Source organism: Sceloporus occidentalis, unplaced genomic scaffold (genome assembly GCF_023333645.1).
Source record: "Sceloporus occidentalis isolate IW3139 unplaced genomic scaffold, rSceOcc1.0.p SCAF_6, whole genome shotgun sequence".
NCBI classification, from domain to species: Eukaryota; Metazoa; Chordata; class Lepidosauria; order Squamata; family Phrynosomatidae; genus Sceloporus; species Sceloporus occidentalis.
In genome coordinates, this window is record NW_028316986.1 from 70,354,177 (window position 1) to 70,367,611 (window position 13,435).

The window sequence follows — 13,435 nt, forward strand, 5'->3', positions numbered from 1 at the left end:
CAAGTCATTCATACAGAAGATGTGTTCAAATGTGTTCAGTTGAGCAAAACCAGTGTTCCAAAGAACAGGACTGAACTTTGGAGGAATGTCATTTTCTTTGGAGATTTTCACACGGGGGGGGGGGGGGGAGGAGTAAAAGACATAAACCTGGTATAATTGCGTAATTGCGCTGAAGATTTTCAGTCGACACTGCGCTCATCCAGGACTTCTCCCATGAAGAACCTGGTATACTCCTGCAACAAACCATGGGGAAATCCTGTGAATGGCTTCTCAATGGCGCAAATGAACCGCAACTGCGGGAGTGTTAAGGTTGATCACGATTCATTTATGCTATTGCAGAAGCAACCAGAATTACAATGATGGATGAATTCAAAGATATAGCCAGGTTAGTCTGTAGAATCAGTATGTAAGAAATCTTGTAGCAGCTTTGAGACTAACCAAAGGAAAGAGGTTGGCAGCATGAGCTTTTATAGACTTAAGTCTACTTAAAAATGCATCTGAGGAAGTAGACTTAAGTCTACGAAAGCTCATACTGCCAACTTCTTTCTTTTAGTTAGTCTCAAAGGTGCTACAGAATCTCATTACATATTGATGGATGAAATACAGATGATACAATGGAGTTTATCAGACAAGGGAAATTGGAAGTATAATCCAATGGCAATCTGAATGCAATCATGGGGTTTAAAGTTATTGCATGATAACCCACTACACACAAATTCGGGCAATGGGAAGTTAGTCCCAACGCATTCATGGGGTTTCACGTTATTGCATGATAGATACCATATGCAAATTTGGGCAATGGTATGCTATTTTTGGGCAATGGGGAGCCAGTTTGAATGCAATGAGCATTCATGTAATTTCACTAAACTAGCGAATTCACATGAATGCGTTCTGGCCCCACTTTCTTTTCATTCAAAATTAAGAGAAATTTCTTATGTGTGATACACTCCAATGGTAGAAGCAAAGTCAGAATTTTTAGTCAATCTCACTGCTGAACAATAGGCACAATGAACAGACCCACTAACCTTCTATCATTGTGCTACCTAGCTGCTGTCCATCTATTTTAATTGTCCATTGATCTTCCATACACAAAGAAGAATTATGAGCTCCACAGCACCAGCAGTGAATGCTTCGGAATGATTGTATCAATGGCCCTTTCCAGCTGATCATTCCATTATGAGGCAAAGGCCATGATTGAATCATCAGTCCTTTCAGCTGGAAAATTGCCTCACTGAGGAATCGGTAAGATTCCTTCAGATTGTGGGAGTAGACCATCTTAATTGGCATGTTAATATGGTGCAAGGAAAGTTGCATCGAACTTTACAAAGGAATGATCATTGGACCCTGCCTCCCATAACCACAAAAATCGTAATCATCATCCTCTCTTTATCCAATAACGAAACAAAGTCCAGAGTATTCTTGCCATGAGAGCCAGCATACTGTGGTTTGAGTGCTGGACTGTGACTCTGGAGACCATAGTTCAAATCCCTGCTCAGCCATCGAAACTCATTGGGTGACCTTCGGCAAGTCACTCTCTCAGTCTCAGGGGATGGTAATGGAAAACTCTCTGAAGAAACTTGCCAAGAAAACCCTGTGATAGGGTTGCCTTAGGGTTGCCATAAGCCAGACATGACTTGAAGGCACATATCATCAACAACATTCTTGCTACATGTGCTGAACCAGCAATTTATTAAAACAGCCACATGGTGGTCATAGCAGCTGTGAAGTCCTAAAGCAAGGCCCATCCAGAAAGCCTCAATATGGGTGGTGCAATCCAACTGAGATAAGAAGGCCGCTGGACAGCTGGATAGGTAACAAATCAGCACTATACCTGTTCTGTCTTTTTGGATCACCACAGATCATTAGAACCTGTCACATTTCCCTCCTTCCCCTTTTCTTTGTTTTTAAAATGCTCTCTCTCTCTCTCTCTCTCTATATATATATATATATATATATATATATATATATAGTTCTAGCCTCTTCTAACTGGCAATGCAGCTTTCTGCAATTTGCAAATTTTAATTGATTTCAGCTTCCAAATGACAATCTTGATTTGATGCAAATTGTATGCTTTTTTCTGTTACAATAAAAATAAATGTTCTTTATCTATTCTCCTTATATAGATCAGAAGGCGTAATCTCCTCACTTCATTTTGCTCTGGGAACAGCCACTTTCATTAGGATTTCATTCTTAATTTCCATGCCTGAAAATATGTACTATGTATGTGTGTTTGTGTTTGAATGACAAGCTGTGAGCAACTCTGGTTGCTGCTTAATGCATAATGCTTAATGGCACCACCAGGACCTGTAGGTCATTCTGAGATCTCAGGGCCTGGGATAGCCCTAGGGTGGACTGATAGAGCAAGCTGGATATTGGGGAATGGTGGAAAGACTGAAACATCAGTCAGCTTTCAAATGTCTATCCCACTTTTCTCTTACATGGCATGTTTAGCCCCGAGAACCACTCTATCGTCTGCATGAGATCATACTCTGTCCTTTTCCCCACTCTGAAGCATGAGTGCAATCACAATATACAAAGCCAAGAAACCAACACTAATAATGTGCTACTGCAGCAGGTCACTACTGCTGCATTCCCATAGTGGCAGGTGCACTTTTAAATGTTAGTGTTTGTCCTTGGAAATGCAGTGCTGACCATTATTCTGTCTGTTGTTGTTAACAGCCATTTAATCAACTTTGACTTATGGTGACGCTATGAATGGGAGACCTTCATGTCACCCTGAATTATCAACAGCCCTGCTCTGGTCTGAAGACTCAGGGCCATGGCTTACTCAATTGAGTCTACCCATCTGGAATGCACTCTTTCTCTTTTCCTACTACAGTCAGCCCTCCCTACCCACAGATTCTTTATCCACAGCTTGAACATATTTTTAAAATATATAAATTCCAAAAAAGCAAACCTTGATTTTGCCATTTTATATAAGAGAAACTATTTTAATATCCATTGCATCTAACAGGACTTTAGCATCCATGGATTTTGGTATCCATGGGGGGAGGGTCCGGAAACCAAACCCAAGTGGATATCATGGACCCACTCTACATTCTACCTTACCAAGCATTATTGTCTTTTAATGATATGGCCAAAGTACAACAGTCTCAGTTTAGTCATCTTGGCTTCTAAGAAAGTTTTGACTTGATTTGCTTCAGCAACCATTTTATTGGTTTCTTGTTTGTTTTTTGTTTTTGGCAGCCCACAGTATCCATAAATTCTTCTCCAGCACCACATTTCAGATGAGTTGATTTTTATCAGTTTGGACAATCCTAACTTTAGTATTCAGTCTTCATGGTATAATTTCTTCATACTACCTTTCCAAGTCCTTGACTTCTTCTGACTTCTTGACTGCAGTCTCCATTCTGATTAATAACTGAGCTATGGGATGGAAAACCTTGAACTACTTCATTATCCTCCTCATCTACTTTAATGTTATGTAAATCACTTATAGTCACTATTTTTATTTTCTTAATGGTCAGCTGCAAAACTACCCTTGCATTTTCTTCCTTTACTTTCTTCAATAATCATTCCAAATCTTTATTTTCTGCTAGTAGTATGGTGTCATCTCATATCTTAAATTGTTGAAGTTCCTTCCTTCATTTTTCACACCCACACCTCAGAGTCTAAGTCTGCTGTAATATGATACGTATGTTCAACGTATAAGTTAAACAAATAGGGTGACCCCCTCGCCAATTAGAAACAATTAGAAACAGGCTGATTTTCTTCTGAAACTTTTTGGTGTGCTCCATTATCCAATGTATGTTTGCAATATGATCTCTAGTGACTCTCAGTTTCCTAAACACAGCTTGAATATCTGGCGTACTCACTCCATATTTGGTAAAAGTCTTTGCTGTAGAATTTTGAGCATCATTTTCTTGCATGGGAGGTTAATGTAATGGTCCTATGGTTACTGCAATTCCTGTTGCTCCCTTCCTGGGGATTGGAATGTATATTGAGCTTTTCCAATCTGTAGACCTTTTATTTGTTGCCCTGGTGACACAGTGTTTAAATGCCTGTACTGCAGCCACTCACTCACAAACCACAAGGTTGTGAGTTCAATTCCAGCCAGGGCTCAGGCTCTACTCAGGCTTTCATCCTTCCCAGGTTGCTAAAATGAGTACCCAACTTGATGAAGGCAATTAGTTTACAGTTGCAAACTGCTTAGAGTTGTATGAAGAGGTATATAAATGAAGCTGCTATTGCTATTGCTATATTTGCTGACAGATTTTAGTTAGAACTACAGTAGATTCTGTCTCTGTAGCTTGAAGCAGCTCTATTGGTATGCCATCTGTTTCTGGTGATTTATTTCTCTCAAGTGCTCTGAGGCAGCTTTCACTTCACTTTCTATAATTGTAGCTTCACCTTCAGATAGTTCTATCCTGAGTGAAGCTGTCATACTTTCATCTCTATTATATAGTTCTTCAGTATATTGTTTCCACTGACTTTTTATTTCTACTTGGTTATGTAATGTGTTCCCCTGCTGGTTGTAGAGCATTTCCACTCTTCGGATTTTATCACATGTGCTTCCATCCTGAAAATGGTTAAAGTGTTGGCATCCCAGAAAAGCAAGCCAATTCGCTAAAGCTTATCTCACACAGAGCAAAACAAGGTGTTGAAAGCACATTACTTAGGGAAGAAAGTGGCTTGACAGCGAATCTGAGGACAAATCCCCATTGCTAACTTGGAAATAACTGTTTTGCACATGCCCCAAACTGTCATTTCCACAAGTGCATACACACACATGCTCCAGAGAGGGAAGGGAAATGGAGAGGAAAATCCTCTTTGCCCCAGAAGCTGTTTCAGAGGGAGGGAGGCAGGCTGAGGTTTCTCTTTGCAAACTCCTGTAAAACCACAACCACACACACACACACTAGAGAAAAAGAGGAGGTGGCTGATCCCCCAAAACCTGCCTGATTCCAGCAAGGGCTGAAACTCCCAGATGCCCTCCTTTTCCAGGACATGACTTCCATTTCTCCCTCCTGTACAGGAGAAATTCCAAAAATCCTCTTTCTCTACCTTCTTTCACCAGTTGAGCCCTGCTGCAGAAAGAGGAGAGCAGCTGCGTGAGGGTGTGTGTTGTGTGTGTGTATCCTTTTAAGAACAAGGCTTTCTCCCTCTCCTTGGCACAGCAAGGAACCCTGGGAAATGTGGGAACAGGGAGGATCAGGGACTTCATTTTCAGATGACTGCTATTACATGAAGAAAGTAAATTCGCAAATGGAATGGAAATGCAGTTTTGCAAAAATGCTTATTTTCTGATTCACTTCACTTTCTGTCTGGAGTCTGACTGGTTTGCGCAGAGCATCGTCTAAAAAGGATTATCCCTAATGACCCTGCTTTGTGACCAGTTTAACATTCCAATTTTCCCTATTTGAACAAGTCCTTGGTTTAATTTTCCCTTTGATTCTTCAAATCTTGTGGAAGAGGTCCCTTATTTTATTTCTATGCATTGATTATTATATTAGTTCTTTTTGGTCTTGTGCATAAGTCGCTGAACAGTTCCATTCAGTGTTCTGACCCTGTTTGTGCAACTTTTTATTTTGGTGTCTTGTCTGTCCTCAACTGCTTGAAGCATCTCACCTGTCATCGGAGGCTTCTCTTTCTTTTTGGCTGCAGATAGTGCCTTTTTGTATTCTCCTTGTCAATGTCCCTGGCTTCTGCCCAAAGTTTTTGAGCTTCCTGGTCAATTAGGCTACATAGTGGAAATCCATTTCCCCCCATTATCTTTACATTCTATGGGGATGTTTTTCAGGTTGTATTTTTGCATAATGATTGTTTTAGAATTCTTCATTAGCTTTACTCTAATTTTTAATATCAGCACATTATAATCTGTCCCACAATCTGCTTCTGGTCTTATTTTTGAAGTGATAAAGGAGCTTCCCCATCTTCTGCTTCCAATTATGTAGTCTATTTGATTTCTCTATTGGCCATCAAGTGATGTTCATGTATACACTCACCTCTTTGGCTGTTTGAAGAATGTGTTTGCAGTGAACAAACTGGTGGCCTCACAGAATTCAATCAGTCAGTCTCCTGCTTCATGTCTTGGCCTTGGGCAAAATTTTCCTACAGTATTTGATTTAGCTCTGTTTCCTACTTTTGCATTTCAATTGTCTATGATGAATAAGAAGCCCTGTTTCAGTGTGTGATTAATTTCCTCCTGGAGTCCAGCACAGAATTTTTCTTCTTATGCCTCTGTAGTTAGAGCATGGACTTGGATTATGGTTATACTGACAGGCTTTCCCTGAAGTCTTACTGATATTGTTCAGGCAGAAATTTTGTTATATCCCTGGACGACTTTTGCTACATCTTTCTTCACTATTAACGCCACCAAATTTTTCTAAAGATTTGCATTTCCTGAATAAAACTATTATCTGACTCAAAATGTCTCGTTCCTGTACACTTTAGCTCACTCACCTCAGATACTGCAAGGGTTATACATCCCATTTCTTGTTTCACTATGTCTAGCTTCCCCTAATTCTCACATTCCATTCCATTCTCCTATAAAATGTGTTGTGCAGCTTCAGACTTTCCTTTCACCTCTGACTCTGAGCGCATCAACAGTTGAAGGTCCTTTTGGCTTGAGTCTGGTTGCATCATTAGCCACAGTGGTACTTGCAGTTGTTCTCTCCTTTACCCCAGTAAACCTTGGAATGTCATCTTCTGACACTATATCTTGTTCATTTTGGATTGCGATCCTCCACAAGTGTAATCCCTCATTACTGCTACTCAGTAGCTCTTTGGCACATTTGGCCTGGTTCCTCAGCAAAATCCTGTCTAACATGAGAGACCCTACCAGCAGTGTTGCTGCCATTATCATAGTCTCTTGCCACACAGGAATACACAACCCCACCATCACAAAAATGTAGTACATATGTAAATACCTACACAGCCAGTTTTGGTTTCCCACCACATACAATCATACAATCATGATTCTAGATACCTACACAGCCAGTTTTGGTTTTCCACCATAAGTATGTGCCACCATCTGTGTATATTTTGGGCCATCACTGAGGTGTTATTAGATCTTTTAAAACTCTTGACCTCATGATCTTATGGGGTAAGACCTTTAGATAGCAATATAAAATTTTAATTTAAGGCACAGATTAAGAACACCATGACACTAAATAGAAAGCCCGTTCTATAACACAATCTATTTCCAGATGCCTGCTGAGAGGTCTTGGACAGGACAGCAGGGAAGGTGTCCGCCTTGCCTCTCTATGAACAGAGTGCCAGGGTCTGGGAGTAGCCACAGAGAAGATCCTCTCCTCCATTAACACTCAGCATCCCTGTGAAGTTGGTTGTGTTGGGAGTAGCATTTCTTGAGGATCTTTGAGTTCAGACAGGCTCAGATAGGCACATACAGCCCTTCAGACAGTCTGGATATGGGCTGCATAGGGCTGCATAGGTCATAACCATTACTTTAAACTGTGCCTAGAAGCAGACTGACAGCCAGTATTGCTGTTGTAACAAGGGAGATGTGTGCTCCCTGTAACCAACCTCCTTTAAAAAAATTGCTGCAATTCTTTGGACCAGCTGAAGTTTCTGAACATTCTTCAAAGGAAATTTGGTGTAGAGCACATTACAATAAGCTAAACAGGATGTAACTAAGGCATGCATCACTGTGGTAAAGTCAGGAATACCAAGGAATGGGCACAGTTGAACTGGTACTGCTGAAGGAACTTCACCCCATGTGATATATTTTTTTTGGGGGGGGGGGGTCTTAGTAAGCTATCCTAGTTCAGACTAAGCTCCAGGAAGCCTCCTCCCTCTCAGCCACCTGGTGCTCACTTGAAACAGATATGGATAATCCTTCCCATTGGAAACAATATACAACATTATCCACATGGTTTAATTAAAAGGAACTAGAAGGAAGTAGCATGATGCCAATTATTCATATGCAAACCAGCTCAAATAATTTATTTTTATATAAAATGTGTGGGTTAACAAGAGGTACGATATATGAATAATAAATTGCAATGTGACTGGGAGGGTTTAGTTTTTTTTTCCAAACCTAAATGATTATTTAGCTAACTTAGGCATGGTCCAGACTGCACGCCCCGCAACTCTAGTATGTGGCAACAGCATAATAATGGCAGCGCCCTGTATACATGGGCGCTGTCGTTGTTACATCAGCACCGCACGGCATCCGCGCATTGCTGCACGTCACTTACTTAACAGGTGCACCAGTGGCACATTTGTTACACTGCTCCTGTGGCTTTAAAAGAACCCACTTTTTCGGGGGGGGGGGGTGTTTCACCAGAGGGAAACCGCATGGTTGGGTGGCTGCGGCTTCCCTCTGGAGGGAAAACAGATGCTGGCAGGCCATCATTTTTCAGCTGTCTGCATTGCGTCTTAGAATCAACTTCTTTAATTCTACAAATCAGTTGCTCTTAGTAATTTGCTTATAGGTTTGTCCACATTTTTAAAGGGAAAGAAATTGTGAAGGACCCTGCTGAACAATGTGATGCATTGAGACCAAAGGGTTAAAGCCTGTTGAAAATGAAATATTCCCTTTAAGCATGGCAGGAAACAATTTGTGTTTGGAATGTTTCAGAAGACTTCCCCTCCCACTTTATCACAGGTGCTTTAAAACCATTCCATGGCTGGTTTTCAAGCTCTGAGGCTAATGGTAATAATGGAAAACTTAATTCTGTTTTTATGAATAGCCTGTTTACACTGGAAAGCTTTTCAGCAAGGGCAGCAACAACAAATCTGGGGGTGGGAAGGGGGAAGGACAGTAAAACATTTATCAAGACACGTTTTATACTGTGTTTTCCCCCTTCCATGAGGCCAGAAGGCATCCATGAAAAGGAAAGACTATCCATGCTCACACATAATGTAGACTCAGGCTTCTTGGGGGTCTAGGCTTCCTGTGAACATTCACTCCTACTAAAGTCCCTGCTCCCTTGGCATGAACCCTGCCACTTAAACCAGGAGTGGGAATCATGCATTTCCTAGCTGTTGGATTGCAAGTCTCAACAGCCCTAGCTAACTTACCTAATGGTGAGCTATCTTGAGAGCTGTAGCCTAACATCTAGAGAGCACATGATTCCCTAAGAAGTTGTTTGTTTAGGATTTTTTGTTGTATTCTAGGCTTTATCAGTCACAGTCAGTCTGCCCAATAATGATGCATGATGCGGGTAGCAGTTCATCAACATCTGGGAGACCACACCACCCTTCAAACAGATCCTGACTTCTCTCTCTCTTAACAGGTCAGGATCCAATGCTCTTTGGCTTCTGAATCTTGTTTTGTTTGGAAGCAAGAGGCTAGAATCATAGTTTCAGGAAATACATTAAGCAAACATTTTCTGGTAAATTTTAAAAGTTTATGGTGGTACCAGCACATCATGCTAAGTCAGTCATGCTAAGTGTGATTTCTCAGTGTTCCTGGCTTCTTGCATGACTACCCTTTGGGGGAGAAGAAAGAGCCTCGACAGACCAGTCATAAAGACCAGAATCGAGGAGGAGTGGGGGTGTGGTGCCTGCACGACGCACAAGCTGACTCCACTCCCATGCTGACATGATGCTGCATGCCCCACCACATGGCGACTGCATCCAGATGACACAGTGCCAAAGGAATGCCAAAAAGCCATGGCACCAGCAGCTATGGCACCCTTTCTGAGGTGCAAAAAGGAGCCACTTTTTGCAGTTCCTTTTTGTGTTCTTTTTTGCACTGCGGAAAGGCCAAATTGGGGCTGCAGCATGAAAGGGGCAGTCTGTTCAGCCCCAAAGACATTGGTTGAAAGCCTGTTGGCTCTTGATTGTATTAGAATCCCTGAGTGTTAGTTTTTCAGCAAGTACAGAAAGGAAAACAAGGACATTCCTTTAGATGTACATAGCTTTCTTATTTCACTGGAGCATAGTATTTCACAGTGCAACTGTTTATACAAGCCTAAATCCAACTGTTAATCACTGAATCATTGGATTTTACCTAATTATTGATTTTCCAAATTCACATTTATTCAGAGAGTCAGCTCTAGTAAGAAATAACAATTAGATTTAGGTCATTACAGAATCATAGGGTTGTAAGTGACCAAAGACACATCTAGTCTATCCCCCACTCTAAAATATTCAGGGTAGGATCTTCTTTCAGTCTCACAACCTTAACAAGGATATCTGGCAGAAACAAGGGAGAGGGCCTTCTTGGTACCTGCTCCTGGACCTTGGAATGTCTTCCTTGAGGAAGCTAAGATGGCTCCCTCCTTCTTGACCTTTTGACCAGTACAGTGGTACCCCGGGATACGAATTGACCGCGTTACGAAATTTCCGGGGTACGAAAAAGTTAGATTTAAAAAAACTGTTCCGGGTAACGAAAGATTTTTCGGGTTACGAAATTAATTTCGGCGCGTTTCGGCGCGAAATTCAAATCGGAAGCATGGCTAGCGGCTTTCCAGCGGCTTTCCAGCGCCTTTTCAGGTTGCGAAATGTATCGGGTTACGAACGGCACCGCGGAACGAATTAATTTCGTAACCCGAGGTAGCACTGTAAAATCTTTTCTGTTCCAGTTTTGTTTTTGTTGTTTTTTAAGGAACTAACTGCAAGTGCCTTTAACAGTTTCCAATTTTATTGACTTTTACCTTTTGTCTTTTATGGATATATTTAAAATTATTTTAATTTTATTTATAGGCTAATTGCATTTTAACCAACCTTTTTTGTGTTTTTTATGTTTTTACTTTTGTCTTTATACGGACTTCTAGTTTTATTTCATCTTTATGCAATGCTTTGAACCCTGGTTTGCGGGGAAAGCTGGGATATAAATGAAAGAGTAATTATAGTAAAAATACTAGTAATATTATACTGGTCAATGACCGAATAAATTTTATTGAATTGAATTGAATTGAATACTAGTAATACTAATAATATGTAAAGATTGTTCTTATACAAAATCCCTGCTTCTAGCCACCTGAAATTTAGCAGAATTGATTCATTTAAAAATGAAAGCTATGCTGAATTTTCCCTCTCTCCTTCCCAAAAATATAGGCATTGCAGATAGTTCTCTGTTGTTGTTGTTGTATTTTGTTTTAAAGAAAAGCAAGACTAAATTTTAAACCTGTGTAGTACGTCCACACATACAAAAACAAAACCCTTCACACTAATTTGTCTGAAATTTTGCAAGCATAATCCCTTCTTGCTACACCTATAATTCTACCCAGTTCTCCCAAACATTAAAAGGATGTTTTCAGTTTCAATTGATTTCCATTGATAGTTATCTGGAAGCACAAACCTTTGTAGTGTTGACTCTCAGCTTGGGTCAGGGCGGCAAGTTGAACCAGACAGCCTCTAAATTCAGCTAAGCCAAATCAGACCATTTTCCAAAGCATGAAATCAGGGTCTAGCCCAAACCTTCTGTTCAGCTTGTTGTCATTGTTATTTGTTGTCAAGTCAACTTTGAGTTATGATTATCCTATGAATGAGAGACCGCCAAGGCCCCTGGTCATCAACTACACTTCCAGCATATACTCTATTAAGGCTTTACAGTGAAAAGAAAGTGGCAGAGAAAAGAATTTGCAGTTACCAGCAAGTGGGAAGAAACTCATGAACAATTGAATGAGAATTGTCTGCTAAGATAAACAACCTGCCAAGAGTTCCTCTCTGGCTGGTTTTGACGTTAGACAAAAGGTTGGTTTCACACAGCTAAAGAAAGCCTTCTTTCCTCTTTGTGGATTAAATCTCTGACAGGTTTTATAAACAGTCATCTGTAAGGCTTTTACAGCTCTTCTTTCCATGGCACAGATTTGTGTGGGCTCTCTCTGTTCTATTTATTTCTGTGGAGGCAACTGAGTAACGGAAGAGAGATTCTGTTGTCAGACTGTAAAGAGACATGCACTACATGAAATATTTGGCAAACAATTGGTTTCAACAGACAGCTTTGCATCGTACATACCATACCGTCAGCACTATCAATAGAATGTGTGTCCTACCTCTGACAACTCATCCAGGGACACCATGAAAGGGCAGAAATAAACAATTACTTATTACAATATTTTTATCAGTGGTGCATGTGTGTGCTTGGCAATTATCTGTCTCAAGCACTAACTTGTCTTGCACAATTTCTGAATGTAAGAGAGATGGAAGATAAAAGACTGCAGTTATTATACGTTTTCTGAGCAACTAAAATGTTCTCCTGGAATCTTGGGTTCAGCTGAAAATATTAAATATTGCTTTAGAATCAAAGTAATTCTGTGCTTTATCTGATGATGCACAGAGCTCTGCCTTATCCCACAGAGTGGTATTACTACTTCCTGTGACTTGTAAAATGACACACATATAATGCAATCCCATGCAGGTTTACTTAGAAGTAGACTACATCAAGCTCAAAAGAGCTCCCTCCCAAACCAAATTAAGCAGGATTTCTGTTTTAGGGTCTACATTTTGTACTGTACTTGAGGAACAATCAGATTGTGCCAGGGGGAAAAAAAACAAAGGAATTTTTAGGATATTAGCAGCCACGAGTCTCTAAGGCCCCGTGCTAGCAAGTGACTGGTCACTGCACTTGAGATGCAAGGCAAATCTGACTGCTTTTCATTTTAATGTGAATCATCCTGATTTCAATGACATAATCAAAATAAATAAAAGTAGCCTTCTCACTGAGTTTTACTTTTGAGAAAAACAAAAGGTTATTTTGTCGTTACAACCCAATGTTAGGAAGGATCGAATTAAGGGAATTTAATTAGCTCAAATACGAGAGGCGTGTCCTAACAACGCACACAGCGGATCGTGTCCCTATGTGTATACCAGAGGTCATCTAGTCCAACCCCAAGAAACAGAGACTCCAATGCCAATGAGTTGCAATTAAAATATAAACATTTATTAAAGCCACACAACCAAAAGGGATCACACACGCACACACACATTCAATGCTAAAGCAAGGGAGGGGGAGAGTTTGGGGGTAAAGGAGAAAGGATAGAGGCACCGTTGAAATAATTAACTTAGGAATCTTCTCCAAGTGACGGATGTGAGGGATGTTGGAAGGTGGATACGGCCGCAGGGAACAGGGAAAGCAAGCGGCGCCCACGGTGGCTAGGAGCTAAGTTCCAGTAGGCTAAGCTAACAAGAGTCCCGAAAGAGACAGTGGGCTTTGGCTTGCCCGAGTGATTTCAGCGGGGCACAGTGCCCAAGAGAGCTCAAGTCTGGAGCAGTTGCTCGACAGAGTTTCAGGTTTGGAACTTCAGCTCACAAGCCCAAAGGAGGGCTGAAATCTGGGTCCTATTTATACTGTAAAACATATCTGCGGGCTATGGCTACCTGCGGAACAAAGGTCTTGATGGCTTATCTTTGTCTAAGACTAAAGCTAAACAATAGATACACAAAAGGGGTCTGACACTTCTTTGGGAGAGGACCACTATCTGGATGGCTGAGTACTTAATGCCATCAATAGGTGAGGCAAACTTCCTTTGTCCTCATTCTTTCAGGTTGCCTGCGAAAA